Source organism: Lucilia sericata, unplaced genomic scaffold (genome assembly GCF_015586225.1).
Source record: "Lucilia sericata isolate MDLA Ls3-8-SP2 unplaced genomic scaffold, ASM1558622v1 Contig000102F_arrow, whole genome shotgun sequence".
NCBI classification, from domain to species: Eukaryota; Metazoa; Arthropoda; class Insecta; order Diptera; family Calliphoridae; genus Lucilia; species Lucilia sericata.
In genome coordinates, this window is record NW_023994134.1 from 69,527 (window position 1) to 91,476 (window position 21,950).

At 35.5% G+C, this 21,950-nt stretch overlaps 1 long non-coding RNA gene across 1 annotated transcript; it reads right to left on the bottom strand.

Annotated features, from left to right (window-relative positions):
- Positions 1-15,285: 15,285 nt before the first annotated feature.
- On the bottom strand, positions 15,286-20,949 carry LOC119600061. The gene is made up of 4 exons (XR_005231113.1): positions 20,371-20,949; positions 20,083-20,297; positions 15,502-15,631; positions 15,286-15,426 (listed from the first exon to the last, which is right to left on the bottom strand). It is a non-coding gene; the product is annotated as an uncharacterized LOC119600061 (long non-coding RNA).
- Between the last annotated feature and the right edge of the window lie 1,001 nt (positions 20,950-21,950).

Consider the following 21,950-nt stretch of genomic DNA (forward strand, 5'->3'; position numbering starts at 1 on the left):
TATAGACGACACATATTTTGCATTTGTTGATTGTAGTTTTTATAAGGTTTTTCGCCTTGGGAATCCAAAATTGTGTTCTCAAAAGACGCAGGACTATTTGGTTTCCGCCGTGAAGACTTATGTCATGGACAAATTTTGCTAAAAGTCTTGAATAGCTGGAATTGTAGGGAAGTATAATAGGATGTTTCTCGTCATAGGTAAGTCCTGGTGAAGATTCTAGTCGACCACACGAACGGATTATTCCTTCTGCATCAAGAAATGTATTTAAGTTCAAAATCGTACTAGTTTTCCAAATGTTTTGTCGACTAGAAAGGGCTTTGTACTCATGTGGATAGGACGCTTTTTGTGATACGGAAATAATATACGTCTTAACTGAGCTTATTTCGGATTTGGATAGTAAAAGTGAAGTTTTATGGAAATTGGAACGATATCGACGATGAGTTCTATAGAAAAAACGATAGACATATGCCATAACACGCATTGCAATACTGAAAGAGGAAAATCGTTCGAGAATGTCTTCGAAACGATGAGTTCTATAGAAAAAACGATAGACATATGCCATAACACGCATTGCAATACTGAAAGAGGAAAATCGTTCGAGAATGTCTTCGAAATTGGAAAAATAGGATAAATGTACTTTTATCACTTTGGGTTCTAAGTCCGTGTTGGGAATATTAGACGTACATGAGTTTGGCCAATTTGCTTCGGTTTCCTTAAGCCAATGAGGCCCAAATCACCATAACTCATTTCGGACTAAGTCTTGTGGATATAAACCTCGACTAGCTAAATCCGATGGATTCGCTTCAGAGTTTACGTGTCTCTAATTTGAGCAAGAGACGACTTGAGTAATCTTTGTTACTCTGTTTGCAACAACAAGACGGTTTTACAAGTCAAGCCAATAAAATTGTGGAATCCGTCCAACAAAAAATGGAATATTGTTTGAGATCTAACCGTGGAAGTAGATTATCTATCATCTCCTCTAAGAGAACTGCACCACAAAGTTCTAATCGCGGGATAGACAACGTTTTAATAGCGGCCACTTTAGTTTTAGAGGCTATAAGATGAGTGGAAATGGAATTGGAGTCTGCTATTCGGATATATAGTGCCGCCGCGTATGCTTTTTCTGACGCATCGCAGAATCCATGGAATTGGATTTTATCATCTGGATGATAATCAATCCTGAAATGTTTTCCATTGATTAAGAGCATCTGGAGAAAGATTTTCATTCCAACCAGTACCATCGATCCATATTTTCTGCATAAGGATTTTCGCAAGGATAATGCAAAGCGCTAGCCAGCCAGCAGGATCAAATAACCTGGCAATGTCGGATAAAACTTGTATTTTTGTATAGTTTTAGGTTTCTGGAAACGGATTAGCAGCAAAGTAAAAGTTATCTGCACACGTATTCCATCGTATTCCTAGTGTTTTTGCTTTAATGGAATCCTGTTGCGTATGAAATCCAGCTAAGACATCATCGACATACATGGAATTCCGGAGAATGTTACTAGCAATGGGATAAACCGATTGAACATCATCAGCTAATTGTAATAGTGTCCGAATAGCAAGATATGGTGCACAATTTACACCAAAGGTTACTGTTTTTAGTTCGTAATCGCAAATTGGACTATTTGGATCACTTCAGAATAGTATTCGTTGGTATGGAGAATGATTTTCATCGATCAGAATCTGCCTATACATCTTCTGTATGTCAGCATTGAACACAAATCGATGAAATCGCCATTTTAGAATCGAAAGGGTAAGGTCATTTTGGAGAATTGGGTCCACATGGAGTAAAGAGTTTAAGTTTTGCCCATTAGAAGAAGGAGCGGAGGCATTAAGAACCACACGAACCTTGGTAGAAACACTATTCGGTTTCATAACCGCGTGATGTGGTAGATAATAGACCTCTTGACTTCTGGATAGGTCAGAAGAAGCCACTTTGAACATATGACCTAGTTTTTCGTATTCCAGAACCACTTTATCGTACTCAATTTTTATAATCTGCATTCCGAAGTAGTCTGGCTTCGTTACGAAAGAATTGCGCCATAGCGCTTGACCTTGAATGTCCTAAAGTCAAAGTTTCTGGAAATTCTTCCTTAAATGGAAGCGAAACTATTTATCGACCTTCCTTTTGGTAGTACGAGTATATAGATCTTCGCAAGCCTGATCGGATGGGGATATAATGTTCTTCCTTGGAAGATTCTCCACCTCCCAGAAACGAGAAATTTCTTTATCTAAATAAATTTCACAGTAGTTCGAAACTATTGTTCTACTTGGAATATTATTTTGTAAAATAGGACCTGTAAGAATCCATCCAAAGATAGTTTCTTGCGCTAAAAGGGATTCGCACACGTTATGCATTATCTCTGATCGAATGACAGAGGGGAAAATGTCACCGCCGATAAGAACATCAATCTTTGAATTGACGTAAAATTTAGGATCCGCTAACGGAATGTTAGGAAGATTAGACAATTTAGACTTTGGAACAGACTGAGAACTAAGATTGCTAGAAAGTTGAGGGACCACAAGCGCTGTAACAGGAAGAGAAACACTAGCATCTAAACTAGAACCCAGTATAAAGGAACATTGATGTTGAACAGTTGCTGAAATTGATTGATTTAATCCGGAAATTTGTGCACTGGTAGATTGAGAAAGTTGAATAAGCGTTCTGAAATAAAGGTACCTTCGTCCCAAGGTGACAAATATTTACCCATGCTGTCCCTAACAAATGTGTATCGAAACAAGTTTGTACTCTACTGGAACTAGAACTATTAGCGGACGGTATATTGGATGAAGTCGGATGAGAATAGGGCTGAGAATTAGGATTAAGATTTGGCGCAATGTTGGAACTTGGAATTGAAGACGGAGTTTGATCTTCAACATCTTTGTGTAAAAGTGTATTGTGCTTCTTTTTACACTTAAAGCATGTGTGTTTGCTTGTACAGTTTCTCACACTGTGAGTTTTTGAGAAACAGTTTGTACACAAACCTTCTTTCTTTATTTCTTTCAATCATCTTTGTTGATCCATTTTCAGGAATTTGGGACATTTGCGAATCGCATGATTCTCTTTGGGACATATTTGGCATTTGGGAATCGTAACTTTAACTTGGAAGGAGTGGACTCATTTGTTTGAATTGGAATTAGGTTTTGATTTCATATCACTATTTTTGGAAGAATTTGAACCTCGAATTTCAAACACTGACTCTAAGGTTCTATAGCGATTTGTATGAAATCTATCTAACTCGGACCATATGGAAATAGAAGTTTTATCTTTTAACTCCTGTTCCCATAACGTCAAAGTATTCTCGGGGAGTTTACTAGTGCAAATAAACACGAAAATCGGATCAAAACTGCATACATCAATGTCGTAAATTGATAATATCGTGATACAAGAGTTTATTTCTCTTTGTAAATTCTTTATTGCTTTACCAGATTCGGAACTTAAAGTGTGAAGGCTGAAGAGGATCTTCAATTGACCATTTACTAAAACTCTTCGGTTTTCAAACCGAGAACAAAAGGCAATATTAATATCTTTTGGACAATTTCTCGAGCTTCGCCTTTTGTTTTCTGTGTTAAGAAAAAAAAATTTCCACGTTACTTGCTCGAGAATTGGAAACGACGGCAGAAAACGTATCCCGGAAAGTTGGCCACGAAGAATAATCACCATTGAATGTCTCTATTTCAATAGGAGGTAGATGGAGACTGCGTGACTCGGAAGGGATTAAGTTTTGGACAAAATCATTTGAAGAGCCGAAATATCGGGGTGTCTCGTCACCTCTTGAGGATTTGGATTTGAACGGAATCTTAAGGAATCGCAAAGCATAGCCAAACAATTAAAATACGTGGTGTATGTGCTCTTGTATTTCGACTTAATCGATTCTAAGTCGATTGGCTCCTCGACTTCGCAAGCCTCCTTTTCCGCTTCGGCTAAAAAATTGTCATATGCGAACCTAATTCGACACCAGTTGCACTTTAGTTCATATCGATGAACTTCAAGGGTGTGAATCGAATCCACAGGATATTGGTTGGCATTAAGGTCAGCTTCAAATTGTACTACCGTATCAGTTAATCTTATGAATTGGTCTAAAGACATTTTGAAAGATACTAATTGGAATGAAATCCGTATTAAATCAGCAGTATAATTTGTAAAAAACACAACAAAATCTTTGAATTCAAAGGTATCAAAGAAAAAGAAACTGGAAATCAATGGGATAAAAAAAAACAAGTTAAAGTGCTATATTCGGCTAAGCCGAATCTTAAATACCCTCCACCAGATACTTTTATATTAATATTTTTTAATTGATCAAATATTTGTAGAAATAAGTTTTCCCATGTCTTAAATAGAAAAACCCCAAGATTTAAACAGCTTAAATATGTTACAATTACAAGATTTATTGAACATTACAAACTCCATTTTCTTTTATATTTTTAAAGCGCCTTAAGATATGATTTAGCGATATTTAATAATTTGTGTGAAAGATTTAAGGAAATTCAAATTTTCGGGTCAGGACCTAGTATGGAAGATATGACCAATTATGAACCGATCGTAAAAAAATCTTTAAGTACCATTTCTGCATATATAAAGGCCATATTTCAGTAAAATTTTGTATCTATATCGTAATTTACTAATAAGTAATATGTGTTTAACTGATTTTCGGAAGGGAACCTTGTATGGGGCCGATCGCACCCATATTATGAACCGATCGTGAAAAAATCTTAAAATATAATTTTTGTATTCAAAACTAATATTTGTGCAAAATTTTGTATCAATAGCTTTATTTGGTAATGAGTAATGTGCGTTTAAAAAATTTTCGTGGGAGGACCTTGTACGGAGCTATGACCAATTATGGTCCGATCGTAAGAAATTCCACAGTAACATCAATGTATATATGTATAGACAAAATGTTGGCTAAATTCTGTATCTATATCATTATTTGGTAATGAATATTGTGCATACAATTGATTTTATGGTGTGATTTATGTATATAAGAGCAATATTTGTGCTAAATGTATCGATATCAATATTTAGTAATGAGTTATGTGCGTTTAAGTAATTTTCGAAAGGGAACCTTGTATGGGAGCTATGACCAATTATGGACCGATCAGAAAAAAATGTCACAGTAAAATTTCTGTATATAAGAGCAATACTTGTACCAAATTTTATATGGATATATTAATTTAGTAATGAATTGTATGGGAGCTATGACCAATTAAGGACCGATCGAAAAACAATTTCATAGAAACATTTCTGTATATACGAACTTGTTCCAAATTTTATATGGATATCTTAATTAAGTAATGAGTTATGTGCGTTTAAGTGATTTTCGGGAGAGGACCTTGTATGGGAGCTATGACCAATTATGGACCGATCGAAAAAAAAATGTCACAGTAATATTTCTGTATATTAAAGCAATACTTGTTCCAAATTTTATATGGATATCATAATTTAGTAATGAGTTATGCGTGTTTAAGTGATTTTCGGGAGGGGACCTTGTATGGGAGCTATGACCAATTATGGACCGATCGGAAAAAATTTCACAGTAGCATTTCTGTATATAATACTTGTACCAAATTTTATATGGGTATCTTAATTAAGTAATGAGTTATGTGCGTTTAAGTGATTTTCGGGAGGCGACCTTGTATGGGAGTTATGACCAATTATAGACCAATCGGAAAAAAATGTCACAGTTATATTTCTGTATATTAAAGCAATACTTGTTCCAAATTTTATATTGATATCTTAATTTAGTAATGAGTTATGCGTGTTTAAGTGATTTTCGGGAGGGACCTTGTGTGGGAGCTATGTCCAATTATAGACCGATCCTGAAAATTTTTTCTTTGAATGAATTCTATTCTCATAAAATTTTATCTTGTAAAATTTTGTGAAGATATCAACATTCTGACGGAAGTTGTTAACAATAAACTCATTTTCCGGGAATATGTACTTTTGTATGGGAGGCATATGAAATAGTGGACCGATTCCGCCAATTTTCAGCAAAAGTCAAGCCCATATGCAGAAACAAATGTATGATGATTTTCATGCAATTACATTACATAGTTTTCGTGAAAATTACATTGGAATGTGTAAAAAATGCTTATTTTTTCGGAGTTGTTTTAAATTTTTAATTCATATCTTTTCCCGATGTGAACCGATTTTGCTCATTTTCAATACCAAACTGCCTAGGACAATAGTAAATATTTTGGGTGAATTTCCTTAATTTTTGTTGCTTCCTATTAATGTGAGAATGTTTTATACAGACAGACAGAAGGACGGACATAGCTAGATCGACTTAGAATTTCATAAGATCCAGGAATATATATACTTTGTTGGGTGTTATACGTGGAAAGTTATATATACCCTCTATCACCACTGATGGTGGTGGGGGGTATAATAATATTTATAAACATACTTTTTTATAAATAGATGTATTTTTGAGAAACAAAGACGAAAAAACTGTGGTTTTACTTTTTAATGAACAACTCAAAATTGTTTGTCAAATTAAAAGTAGTTTTGTTTTCTCTATCAATATTCAAGGATTCTTCATATTTTCCTAGGTCAGAAAAATACGTAATTTTGTTCTTTTTAAAGGAATTTGAAATCAATGAGCCCAAATTTTTCATGATTTTGTGCAGAATTTCTCATAATCGTTTCATAATCATAATCGCGCATAACTCATTACTAAATTAAGATATCCATATAAAATTTGGAATAAGTATTGCTCATATGCACAGAAATATTACTATGAATTTTTTTTCCGATCGGTCCATAATTGGTCATAGCTCCCATACAAGGACCCTTCCGAAAATCACTCAACTCATTACTAAATTAAGATATCCATATAAAATTTGGAATAAGTATTGCTCATATGCACAGAAATATTACTGTGAAATTTTTTTCCGATCGGTCCATAATTGGTCATAGCTCCCATATAAGGATACCTTCCGAAAAACTTTTAAACGCACATAACTCATTACCAAATAATGATATTCATACATACTTTGGCACAAATATTGCTTTATCTACAAAAATCTTACTGTACAATTTTTCACGATCGGTCCACAATTACAATACAAGGTATCCTTCTCAAAATCACTTAAACGCATATTTCTCATTACCAAATATAGGTATCCATACAAAATTTAGCACAAACATTGCTTTTATATACAGAAATGATACTGTAAAATTTGTTTACGATCGGTTCGTAATTGGTCATAGCTCCCATACAAGGTCTCCTTTCGAGAATCACTTAAACGCATAAAACTCTTTACAAAATAAAGATATCCATACAAAATTTGGCACAAACATTGCTTTTATCTACAGAAATCTTATTATAATTTTTTTACGGTCGATCCATAATTGGTCATAGCTCCCATTTAAGGTCCCCTTTCGAGAATAACTTAAACGCATATTACTAATTACCAAATAATGATATCCATAAAAAAATTTGCAAAAATATTTATTTTCGAATTTTGTCATACATATAGTTTGGGAATCCACTGAGGTGAAAATCGAAATCAGTCCACAATTTGTTGTACCACCCATAGGGATTAAAAAATTGATTATTTTTCGCAAAAAAATTAATAAAAACTGTCCAAAACAAACAGGATTCATACTTAAAATCTCCCAGTTGCAAGTTTTACGCCATTCCCACTACACTATTGTAATTGTTTGCACATTGATAAAGTGTAACTGTTAATTTCTTATGCTATTCAGCAACATTAGTGTTGATAAATGTTATTCAGCAGCAATGTTTTGTACAAACAGAAAATAACATGGCATTTTTATATGAAAAATATTGTTAACGAAGGACAATATAATGACGTGGTGTAGTGGATGGAAGGGAGAATTAACAAACTCAGCATTTATTGGTCGATTTATCTTTTATTGTCATAAATAATTAATTTTTTTTTAAATCAAATTAAGTGTCGAAATTCGGTTCAACAATAAAAATTTAAAAGCAATTTTTTTTTATTTTTTTCATAGGATCAACAACGTTGAAAATCTATTGTACCTCCCGTACAAAATTATATAAGTTTTTATAACTATAACTATTACCATACATTTCTCTCACACATAGAAATTATTTTAAATACAGAACATAGGTTAAATTTGGTACGCTCTGTATTGTAAGGCGTAATGAAAGTAAATCTAAAGTATTTAGGTAAATTTGAATCAATCCATAAAATTTGATAATTTATGAAACCAGTTTAAGGTGGAGGGTATTTAAGATTCGACTGAGCCGAATATAGCACTCTAACTTGTTTTTTACTATTTTGAAGCCAAAGAGCTACCCTTTCCAACGTATATAAAATATGTACAGAAGTAAGCGGGAGTAGAATTTAAAAGCTTTAATAAAATTCAAAGTTTCTTGAAAAATAATTTCAATATACCAACACATTCCGATATTAATTTTTTGGCGAACGATATCATAACAAGTTAAAGTGCTATATTCGGCTGAGCCGAATCTTAAATACCCTCCACCAGCTATTTTTATAGTAATACTTTTTAATAGATCAAATATTTGTAGAAATAAGTTTTCTCATGTCTTAAATGGAAAAACCCCAAGATTTAAACAGCTTAAATCTGTTACAATTACAAGATTTATTGAACATTACAAACCCCATTTTCTTTTATATTTTTATAGCGACCTAAAATATGCTTTAACGATATTTAATAATGTGCATGTGTGTGAAAGATTTAAGGATTTTCAAAATACATATATATAATTTTGTTTTACACAAATTGAAAATGCAATTAGTTAAATACGGTTAAATTGCTTTTAGTGGAAGGACTTAATATGGGAGATATGACCAATTATAAACCGACCAATTCTTTAAGCAAAATTTCTGTACATAAAAGCTATTTTTCAGTCAAATTTTGTATCTTTATTGTAATTTAGTAATAAGTAATGTGTGTTCAAGTGATTTTCTGAAGGGACATTTGCATGGGACCGACCGCACCCATGTTATGGACCTAATATTAATATAATACTAATATTTGTGCCAAATTTTGTATCAATAGCTTTATTTGGTAATGAGTAATGTGCGTTTAAGAGATTTTCGTAAAGGCGCTATGACCAATTATGTATATAAAGACAAAATTTCAAAATTCTGTATCTATATCATTATTTGGCAATGAATATTGTGCATTTAAGTGATTTTCTGGAGGGGACCTAGTATGAGAGCTATGACCAAATATGGACCGATCGTAAAACAATTTTATAGTGTAATTTATGTATATAAGAGGAATATTTGTGCTAAATGTATGGATATCAATATTTTGTAATGAGTTATGTGCGTTTAAGTGATTTTCGGAAGGGGACCTTGTACGGGAGCTATGACCAATTATGGACCGATCGGAAAAAAATTTCATAGTAATATTTCTGTGCATATGAGCAATACTTGTACCAAATTTTATATGGATATTTTAATTTAGTAATGAGTTATGCGCGTTTAAGTGATTTTCGGGAAGGGTCCTTGTATGGGAGCTATGACCAATTGTGGACCGATCGGAAAAAAATTTCATAGTAATATTTCTGTATATGAGAGCAATACTTGTACCAAATTTTATATGGATATCTTAATTTAGTAATGAGTTATGTGCGTTTAAGTGATTTTCGGAAGGGGACCTTGTACGGGAGCTATGACCAATTAAGGACCGATCGGAAAAAAATTTCATACTAATATTGCTGTGCGTATGAGCAATACTTATTCCAAATTTTATATGGATATCTTAATTTAGTAATGAGTTATGCGCGTTAAAGTGATTTTCGGGAGGGGACCTTGTATAGAAGCTATGTCCAATTATGGAGCGATCCAGAAAATTTTTTCTCTCAATGAATTGACATAAGATTTTAAGTTGTAAAATTTTTATGAAGATATCAACATACTGACGGAAGTTATTAACAAAAAACTCATTTTCCCGGAATATGTACTTTTGAATGGGAGGTATATGAAATTATGGACCGATTTTGGCAATTTTCAGCAAGAATCAAGATATTGTGTAGAAACGAATATATGATGACTTTCATGAAATTATCTTGCATAGTTTTCGAGAAAATTAGATCAGAATGTGTAAAAAATGCTTATTTTTTCGGAGTTGTTTTAAATTTTGATTCATAACTTTTCTCGATGTGAACCGATTTTGCTCATTTTCAATACCAAACTGTACCGGATAATAGTGAATATTTTGGGTGAATTTGGTTAAATTATCTTGCTTCGTTTTAACGTGAGCGTGTTTTACACAGACAGACAAACGGACAGACGGGCATAGCGAAATCGACTCAGAATTTCATAAGGACCCAGAATATATATACTTTGTTGGGTCTCAGATGACTATTTCTTGGTGTTACACACGGAATGACAAACTTATATAAACCCTCTATCACCACTGATGGTGGTGGAGGGTATCTATACACAGAACATACTCATGTCGATTTAAATAATAAATTATGTGGCATTAAGTGGTTTTCAGAAGTGAACCTTATATGGGAGCTAGATATGGACCGATGCTGAAAAAATTCCTTATATGGAATGTAACCAATTATGGACCGATGTGGAAAATGTTCACGGATGATTATACACAAAACAAATTCACGTCGAGTTTTACCCTGATAGCTTTATTTATCAATAATTATGCGCATTTGAGTGATTTTAGGATGTGGACCTTATATGGGAGCTAGTATTAATTGTGGACTGATCCGGAAAAAATTTCACTAATTGATTTATATCTATATACAGAACATATTCACCTCGAGTTCTACCCTGATAACTTTATTAATCAATGAATTATGCGCATTTGAGTGATTTTAGGATGTGGACCTTATATGGGAGCTATGACCGATTATGGACCGATCCGGAACAAATTTCGCAGAGTAATTCATATACACACAAAACACATTCATGTCGAATTTTATCCAGGTAGCTTTATTTATCTATGAATTAATCTCGTTTAAGTGATTTTCGGATGTGAACCTTATATGGGAGCTATGACCAATTATGGACCGATCCGGAAAAAAATTCCGTAGAATGATTTATGTATATACATTTATGAATATGTATTCATGAATATGTATTCATGTCGAATTTTATCCCGATAGCTTTATTTATCAATAAAATATGTTCATTTAAGTTATTTTCGAAAGTGGACCTTATATGGGAGCTATGACCGATTATGGACCGATCCGGAACAAATTTCGTAGAGTAATTCATATACACACAAAACACATTCATGTCGAATTTTATCCAGATAGCTTTATTTATCTATGAATTAAGCTCGTTTAAGTGATTTTCGGATGTGAACCTTATATGGGAGCTATGACCAATTATGGACCGATCCGGAAAAAAATTCCGTAGAATGATTTATGTATATACATGTATGAATATGTATTCATGAATATGTATTCATGTCGAATTTTATCCCGATAGCTTTATTTATCAATAAAATATGTTCATTTAAGTAATTTTCGAAAGTGGACCTTATATGGGAGCTATGACCGATTATGGACCGATCCGGAACAAATTTCGTAGAGTAATTCATATACACACAAAACACATTCATGTCGAATTTTATCCAGATAGCTTTATTTATCTATGATTTAAGCTCATTTAAGTGATTTTCGGATGTGAACCTTATATGGGAGCTATGACCAATTATGGACCGATCCGGGAAAAAATTCCTTAGAACGATTTGTGTATATACAAAACATATTCATGTCGAATTTTATCCCGATAGCTTTATTTATCAATAAAATATGTTCATTTAAGTGATTTTCGAAAGTAGACCTTATATTGGAACTATGACCAATTGTGGACTGATACAGATCTCCGTAGTTTACAGTCCGTAGTTTTGATTCCTGTTCATATAATGTCAATATGTACAAAATTTTGTGTTGATACCGATATATTTGAGGATGTTATTAACGATAATTTAATTTCCGGGAATATGTACCTTTGTATGGGGGCTATGGGAAATTTTGGATCGATTATTACAATTTTAAACATAATTAATCTATAGATGAAAAAAATAATCTGTGACAAAATTTGTCGAATTATCTTTGGTAGTTTCTGAGAAAACTACTCAAGAATTAGGGAAAAAAACCTAATTTTTTTTAGGTAGTCTGAAATTTTACTCATAATTTTTTACGTTGTGAACCGATTTTGCTGATTTTCAATACCAAACTGATTAGGAAAACAATGAATATTCTCAGTGAATTTGGTTGATTTCATTTGCTTAGTTTTAACGTAAGCGTGTTTTAACCAGACAGACGGACAGACGGACATAGCTAAATCGACTCAGAATTTCATAAGGACCCAGAATATATATACATTGTTGGGTCTCAGATTAATATTTTTTGGTGTTACAAACGGAATGACAAACTTATATATACCCTCTATCACCACTGATGGTGGTGGAGGGTATAAAAATGTTACATATTTATGCAAATATATAAAAATTCCTTATAGTTAATAAATATGAAATAATTTTATAATATAACTTCTCACGATCTTTATTTATATAAAATTTTGGAAAAAATTTTATTTAAAAACATGGTCCCCTTCAGAAAAACACTTAAAGGCACACAACTCATTACCAAATAGTGATATTCATAAAAAATTTTGTCATAAATACTATTTTTGTACACAGAAATATAATTTCAAAATTTTTTCACGATCGGTTCATATTTGGTCATAGCTGCCATACAAGGTTCCCTCCCAAAAATCAGTTAAACGCACATAACTCATTACCAAATATTGATATACATACATACATTTAGCACAAATATTGCTCTTATATACATAAATCACACTATAAAATTTTTTCACGATCGGTCCATATTCATAATATGTGTGCGATCGGTCCCATACAAGGTTCCCTTCCGAAAATCACTTAAACACACATTACTTATTACTAAATTACGATATAGATACAAAATTTGACTGAACTATAGCTTTTTTATACAGAAATGTTACTTAAAGATTTTTTAAGATCGGTCCATAATTGGTCATATCTCCCATACTGTCCTGCCCCGAAAATTTTGATTTCCTTAAATCTTTCACACAAATTATTAAATATCGCTAAAGCATATCTTAGGGCGCTTTAAAAATATAAAAGAAAATGGCGTTTGTAATGTTCAAATCTTGCAATTGTAACAGATTTAAGCTGTTTAAATCTTGAGGTTTTTCTATTTAAGACATAAGAAAACTTATTTCTACAAATATTTGATCAATTAAAAAAGTATTAATATAAAAGTAGCTGGTGGAGGGTATTTAAGATTCAGTTCAGCCGAATATAGCACTCTAGCTTGTTTTAAAATATCTTTATTTCTTAATTGGTTATTTGCATTTAAGTAATTTGCTGAAGTTGGCCTAACACGGGAGCTGTGACCAATTATGGGCCGAGCCGGAAAAAATTTCGCAGGGTGTTTTATATCTACTTTAAACACATTCATGATGAATTTTATACCGATATCTTCATTCAGTTATGTAATATGTGCGATTACGTGGTTATCGGAAATGGGCCTTATATGGGAGCTATGCCCAATTATGGACCAATCCGACAAATATTTTGAAACGCGATATATGTATACACAAAACATATTTATGTTAAATGTTATTCCAATATCCTTCTTTCTTATTTAGTTATTTGTATTTAAGTATTTTTCGAAAGTGGACCATATATGGGAGCTGTGACCAATAATCGACCTATACAGATCTACGTTGGTAATACGATTTCTGTTCTTATTATATACATATGTCCAAAATTCGTGGTGATACCGATATTTTTGCCGAAGTTATTAACGATAAATCTATTTCCGAGAATATGTACCTTTGTATGGGGGCTATGAGGAAGTTTGAATTGTTTTGAGTTTGAACATTTTTGATCCCTGGGTAAAGAAAATAAGATGTGACAAAATTCATTCCATTATCTTTAGTAGTTTCTGAGAAAACTACTCAAGAATTAGGAAAAAAACTTAGTCTGAAATTTTTACTCATAACTTTTTACGTTGTAGACCGATTAGGACAATAGTAAATATTTTCAGTGAATTTGGCTGATTTATTTTGCTTAGTTTTAACGTGAGAGTGTTTGAGGCTGACAGACGGACACGGCTTAATCGACTCAGAATTTCATAAGTATCCAGAATATATATACTTTGTTGGGTCTCAGATGAATATTTCTTGGTGTTACACACGGAATGACAAACTTATATATACCCTCTATCACCACCGATAGTGGTGGAGGGTATAAAAATTGTTTGATTGCCTACAGCGATGTTAATTTTGTAGTAAACAAAAAAATATTTTTACCCTTAAGCACAATGGGAACATGGTAAGTATAATAGCAGCACAAATTTTGTTTTGAAATCACTAATTTTTGTGGCTGGTGGGTGCATACTTACATGAGCCAAATTTTATTTAACACGCTTACCCAGTTAGTACTACATTAAAAAAAAATAAACGAATTTTTCGCGATTAAAAAAATCCGAAGTTATTAACTTTGAGGGACTACCCTCTGCCACTCATTCCGCTCACGATCACCTACAATCGGCACCTCATCTCCAAAAATGTGAAATTTCATTGCGATAGTGCAATAGTTCCAGAGAAACCTAATTATTTCCAAAAATAAAGATTTCTAAACATTATGTGTGGCCCTACCCCAATAAACATGTATATCATAACAAGTTTTTATATAATGGACTCGGATTGAATATTTGTAGTCAAAAACTGCAAGAAATATGTCTTGCAAAATTTTTCAGCAGGCAGCTAAACAAAAAATATGTTTTTGAAGTTAATGAAGAGCAACTTCTAATGACCGATAACACAAATGTTTTACCTATCAACGCCGAACAGAGTGGGGGTTTTAATACTCTAACCTAGTACTTCAAGCTATCATGAGAATTTTTCACCCCCATTTCATGACACTCAATTTATTGCATAGTGTTATAATTTTAGGAATCATATTTATTGTTATGAGAACTATGTATATTATGTTGTTCTGCAGATAGCTAAACAGAAAATATATTTTTGAAGTGAATTCTGAAAATATTTTAAAGTTTTAATTTACTTAGTGTTAAAAAGCGCAACTTTCAATGATCGATAATATAAAATATTGACCTAACAACGCCGAACGCTCTAACCTAGTACTTTAAACTATCATGTGAATTTTTTACACAATTACTGCGTAATTAGTATAATTGGATTATAAGTTTAACATGAACAGAGGGACTGAACTATATTCGTAATAAAACTATATTTTGTAAATTTTAACATTTTTTATTATTTCTATTTATTTTTATTAATTTATACAATTTTATACTACTATTAGTTATTAATTATTTATACATAATATTATTTCCTACATATTTTTACTAAATAATACGTTAATATATAAAAATAGTATGAAGATGATACCCAAGCAACCATCAACTGCAAAGAATAAGCAAGAAAATAAAACATATTATTAGTGAGAATTTGGTTTATAAACGAAATAACAATATATACTTTGTAATTAATTATATTTGTCGTTCCTTTTAATTTGATGGGATCCTAAAATACATATCATCATATTGCCGCCTTTGCATGAATCTTCTGTAGCATTCCAAAGATGCTTCTGTAAATGTAATGTAAAGTTCTGAAAAATAAAAATATTAACATATTTATTTTTGAGGGAAAACACAGAATTATTCATTGCATTTTAAAACTAAAAACTGTGATACACGGTTGTCAGATGTTACACAGAAAAAAATTCGTAGGTAATACTAACTAAAATTAGAAAATTTACCTCCATTTTCACCAAAATTGATTTTATAAATTTAACTGAAAAAATTACTAACTGCCAGTTTGGCCAACGGAAAATATTTAATTGTAAGTTAAACTTTTCGTTTCCACCATCCTTCAGTTAGATAACATGAAAATAACACGGTGTGACAAAATTACAAAAAATCAATACACTTATCGCGAGACCTAGTGAAGTTGGTAGGTCTAGTAGAGTAGATTACAGTACCATTTTTAGAATCTTCAATATACTGTTATGGATACACAATCCATGCACAGTAGTAAACACCCGTTCGCTTGTTGATTTGTATGTATTGTTGTTATAATACATAAATACATTGTCAGCATAAATAAATTCAAATATGAAAACAACTCATATTTCTTTTCAAATGTAAAGCTGCTGACTGAATGTCTGTCAGATTTTTAGTTGATAAACAAAACGATATAATTTATGTTAGTTGTTTAAGAACATCACGACAATAAAGTCGAAAAAAAAATATATAAAGAAACGGTTTTTATTTAATTGGCGCAGTCGGTAGGATACTCGGGTATCCTTGTGTATAATTTGTATATATAAGCGCAAATTATATATGCTGAGAAGCAAGCGATATTAAGTGTTTCAACATTTTTCACCGAGTATTCGAAAAAAAAAAACAAGTAAGAAAGTATAGTCGGGCGTGGCCGACCATATGATACCCTACACCAGTTATGAATATTAAATGTGATTTATTTTTCATAATATCGCATTTATCTTCAATATTCCCTTGTTCCGATACATTTAAGCAATTTATGGATGAAAAACTAATTTTCTGAAAGAGGCTTTATATGGGGGCTAGGGGCAACTATGGACCAAGCCCGATAAAATTTTGTGAATATATTTATATTTACATAATATTTTATTGTGCTGAATTTCATCGCGATATTTGTGTTTATAAGTTAATTTGGGACATTCAAGTAATTTTCTGAAGGGGACTTTGTATGGGAGCTAGGTTAGGTTAGGTTTACACAGGTAGCCAATTTCGGCTTTACTTGGGTCCATGTTGATCCCTTTGTAAAAATACCTGTAAGAAGAAGAAAAGAAAAGAGAGGGAGAGATAGAGGAGAGTGAAAGAACAGAGACATTTGCAGAGAGAAGAAGATGATGAGAAATGAGAAAGCCAGGGCAGCTGCCGTGGATGAGTAGTGTGAGTAATAGGATTCACACCCATTTTGACAAATTAATGAACTCTAGAAGACGTTCTAATTGAATGTTTGACAATTCGGTTAGATCACCAAAATAGGTCGATCCAAGCGTCTGAAAACGGGCCTCCGCCAAAGCAGGACAATCGCAGAGAAGATGAGTAATAGTCTCTTCTTCATCCTCATTTTGACAACTCCTACAGTAGTCGTTGAACGGGAGACCAATGCGTCTAGCATGGTTCCCAAATTTACAGTGGCCAGTGATTATTGATATCAGCCTACTTAACTGCGGTCTTTGGAGACCAAGAAGATATTTAGACCTTTGAGGATCCATTTGTGGCCACAGTGCTCTACATGTTGAGCACGTGTGTTCACGCGACCATTTGTCGCGAGCGATGCAGAGGCATTTTTCACTGATTTGCCTCTTAACTGCAAGTAGTGGTATACCGCAGAACTGATCAATATCCATTCTGCTAAGCATAGTGCCAGCTCTTGCCAATGTGTCAGCAATACCGTTGCCATACGAATTCCCATGTCCCTTTACCCAGATTAGGGTGATGTTCGAATGTCTCGCCATCTCATTGAGAGACGTCCGGCATTCATGGACAATTTTGGATGTGGAGAACACACCAGTTAGGGATTTAATAGCAGCTTGACTATCAGTATAAATTCTGATATCCCTATTAGATATCCGATAGTACCTTAGCCAATTTACCGCCCTCCTTATCGCCGATATTTCAGCCTGAAGGATACTACATTCATCATTAAGTCGAAAGGAGATTTTCGTTCCAAATTCCTCAATGAAAATGCCACCACCAACTCCTTTCGTCGTCTTGGATCCGTCTGTATACACTCGGAAGCAATTATTCGGCGGAAGGAGAGATTCCTCATACTCCGAAGATATATGATATTGGAACTTTCTCACTAGAGATGGTACTGGAATACAATAATCAACAATGTACTGATTATCCGGTATAAGATCTATGATCCTAGCATGGCCTATGGAGCATTGTTTCCATTTGCCAGTTACACTCAATCTGGGCGCAGTTGACATAGCCAATTTCCTTGCAAGGAGATCGACCGAGAGCCAGTTGAGCATAGTGAACAGCGCCTTCGAAGGAGTTGTTCTGAGAGCGCCTGTTATAAGAAGCGCAGTTGATCTCATTACTTTTTCCAGTTGTTGTCTGAGTGAAGCCTTTTCAAGCGCGTGCCACCATACAACAACCCCATATAGCATAATAGGTTTAATAACTGCCTCAAAGAGCCAGTGAACATTCTTTGGATTTATGCCCCAGCATGTTCCTATAGCCTTCCTACAAACATATAGTGCCGTAATGGCTTTAGATGCCCTAGAGAGTACATTTGTACTCCAAGATAGTCTCTTATCTAGGATAACGCCAAGATATTTAGCGCTGTCCGAGAGTTTTAATACTTCGCCGTTAAGGCAAGGAAGAGGAAATAAAGGAATCTTGTATTTGCTAGAGAATAGCACAAGTTCCGTTTTACTAGGATTTACACTAAGACCACATTCGACACTCCACGAGCTAATGATCTTTAGTGCTTGTTCTAGCCTTTGGGATATGGTTTCAAGGTGATCGCCTGATACCGCAACCGCGACGTCATCAGCATAGGCGACTGTTTTATAGCCAAGAGAGTCAAGTTTTACCAGAATATCATTTATGGCCATGTTCCATAAGAGTGGTGATAGTACTCCCCCTTGTGGAGTACCTCTTAAAGCTTTACTAGAGATTACTGTATCTCCTAAGGAGGATTCAATGATCCTATTTGAGAGAAGACTCTCGACAAATCCCACAACTGACCTACCAAACCCAGCCCCAGATAGAGATTGGCAGATAGATGCAGGATTGACGTTATTAAAAGCGCCTTCTATATCAAGAAAGGCAACCAGTGAATAATTTCCATACCTCATGGATTTTTCAATATGACCAACGAGAGTATGAAGAGCCGTCTCAACAGATTTGCCCTTCGTGTATGCATGTTGAGAGGCAGAGAGAAAGGATTTATCTATCGAGGTCCTAATGTGGATATCGATTATCCTTTCCAATGTTTTCAGCATAAATGATGCCAGACATATTGGTCTGTAATCTTTTGCCTTAGTGTGTGAAGTTTTTCCCCCCTTGGGAATAAAAATCACATTACACTTGGTCCATTGAGTAGGAATGTATGACCAAGAGAGACAGGCTGTGTATAAGTTCCGCAGCCAAGGAACTACAAGATCTATATTGTGTTGAAGATCTGCAGGAATAATACCATCAGGGCCGGGCGCTTTGTAAGGATCAAAGCTTTTAATTGCCCAACGGATAATGTCATCTTCAATAGGCACGTGTGTTACAGTCCGCATTGAAGTTGGAGAGAAATTAGTCAAATCACTAATTGGAATACAACCAGGAAAGTGAGTACTAAGGAGAAGCTCTAAAGTCTCCTGACTACCTGAAGTCCAGCTCCCATCCATTTTCTGTATATAGCTAGGAACAGAAGGGGACTTTGACAAAATTTTACGGAGACGACTGGTTTCGGAAGAGCTTTCAATATTGCTACAGAAAACCCTCCACGAGTTCCGCTTCGCATTCCGAACCAGATTTTTAAACTTATTAACGTTTGCCTTATAAAGGGACCAGTTACCTGATCTCTTAGCCTCGTTAAAAGAACGGCGGCATGTCCTTCTCATGCTCGCTATGTCAGGACTCCACCACGGTGGTTTGTCCTTTTTTAGGCCACTGGATAATTTACAAGATCTCTTCGTGGCAACGCTCAGAGAACTAGCAATCCAATTTGCAGCCAAATCAATATCCCTTATGCTCTCTACCGTCGGAGCAGAGGGAAGAATAGTACTCAGAGAAGCTTTGTGCCTCTCCCAATTTGTTTTCCTTCTATTTAGAAAGGGTTTTGAAACTTTGACCTGGACCACTATGTCAAAGTCCAGGTAGCGGTGATCAGAGAAGGAGCAGTCATTGGAGACATTCCAATCTTTGATCAATTCTATGTAGTTTGTACTAATAGCTGTAATATCCAGAACTTCCTTTCTGTTTGTCACAACAAAAGTAGGTTCTGAACCTCTATTAACGACTGTCATATTAATTTCTAATAAAAAGTCAAGTAAACACTCACCTCTACTGTTGGTGTCTGAACTGCCCCAGACACTGTGATGAGCATTTGCATCAGCGCCAATTATCACAGGAACGTGACGCCTATTTGCTTCGCGCATTAGATCTCTGACCAGGTCGTTTGGCGGTTGTTCACCATGGTCATGCGCCATATAGCAGCTAAGGAGCCAGATGGTGGAGTTTCCGGTCTCAAGTGCCGCCGCTACCGTATCCTCATCGCTGTAATCAGATAAGATGAAGATATCTAAATGGTTTTTGGCCAGAATACAGGCTCTAATATTTTTAATATTACCTGCAGGATTTGAAAACAGAAGTTTGTAACCTCTGAGAGATAGTCCAAGGATTTTGCCGTGGTGGGTCCACGGTTCTTGGACCAAGATGAGCTCCTCCCCTCTCTCAGCCATCCGGAGGAGCAAAGCAGCTGATGCTGCTTTGGAGTGGTGAAGGTTAATCTGGGTTACCTTCACCATCTCCGAGATCAGGATCGTACACGACAGTGACGTCGACGTCCTCAGGATCGGAATCCTGCGAACTGTCTCCATCCTCCGCTAACTTCAGATTGCCAAGAAGCTCACCCATTATACCTGTGGTAGACTGGGAGTCTTCTTGGTTCTCAGAACCAGCGGGATCGTCGGCCTTTCCATTATCCTCCTTGGACGGAGCCTCCGGCTTAGTACCAGAGGCGGCGGCGCTGCGTTTGGCGTCACTGCGATAAATGCGAAGGGAGATACTATCAAAACCATAGTAAACTTTACCTCCGCATTCACGCAATGGCGCCAACGTTTCCTTATTAAGGACAACAGTCGCCTTTCTGACATTTCCCATCGGGGCGGAAACCTTCACCACCTTCCAATCATGGGTAGGTAGATGAGGATTTCCGCTTTGTAGGAAAGCCAAATTTCCGCCGGGTCATGTGGCTCAGTTGGGATGGTGGCAATTGATCTCGGCCTGCGTGGAATTTCGCTAACCGGGATCACGTCCAACCTTGCACCTGGCCACACTTCCCCAAGGGATTGAATAGCTAGCTTGAGCAGAAGCGCAGAGCGCTCATTTGAACAAGCTAGCAGCTTAATGTGACCCTGGTACCAACCAGCATCATCGTTTTGGGGGGCGGGTCCTGGATTCTCCTTGAGGATCTTCCAGTACACGCCTAGCATCTTCTGACGGATAGTCCCCCATTTTTCCTGGGAGATGGCTCCGTCGCTGTTGCTTTGGTCAACAATAGCCCTTACCAGTGGGTTTCTAGCCACCTCACTGAAAGGTCTATTGATGACAATGGTTTGCGCCTGTTTTTGACGTTTAGTCGGCTGGTCGTTCGGCATAGAAGTAAGGGTCTCCTCCTCAGATCGTTGCCGTTTAGGCGCCTCGGCAGCAGGTCTAACCACTTCTGCCTCAGCTGGAGGATCGGAGCCCTTTAGCCTAGCCAGGAGGCTTTTCGCCCAATCGAGGGACGATTTCTCGTCTCTCGTTAAAGCATCGTTGGGTTTGGCGCCATGACGCTCAACGATGCGCTCGGCGGCCCGCCGATGAACAAAAGCCCTTCTGGAAGGTGTTTTGTGCCTGGGGGAAGACTCTAGGGATACATTGGAAGAGCCCGACAACGAGTTCGACGACTTTTCCAATGTAGGGGGAGGTGCAGCAGAGGAATCCGACATCGGGGTCGACGATTCCACATTCGCACAGGGCACTTGGGAGACCTTGTTGTCACCCGAAGATAGGGATTGAGCTGACTTTGAATCAGCAAGGGCTGCTTTTGCGGCTGCAGAGGTACTCGCCACGACAGGCAGAGGTACCTCACCGCTGGGACCTTTACCCACACCCGAAGGCTTAGTGGGCGGTTTTGGTTTACAAGCAGCCAGCTTGGGCCGGCTA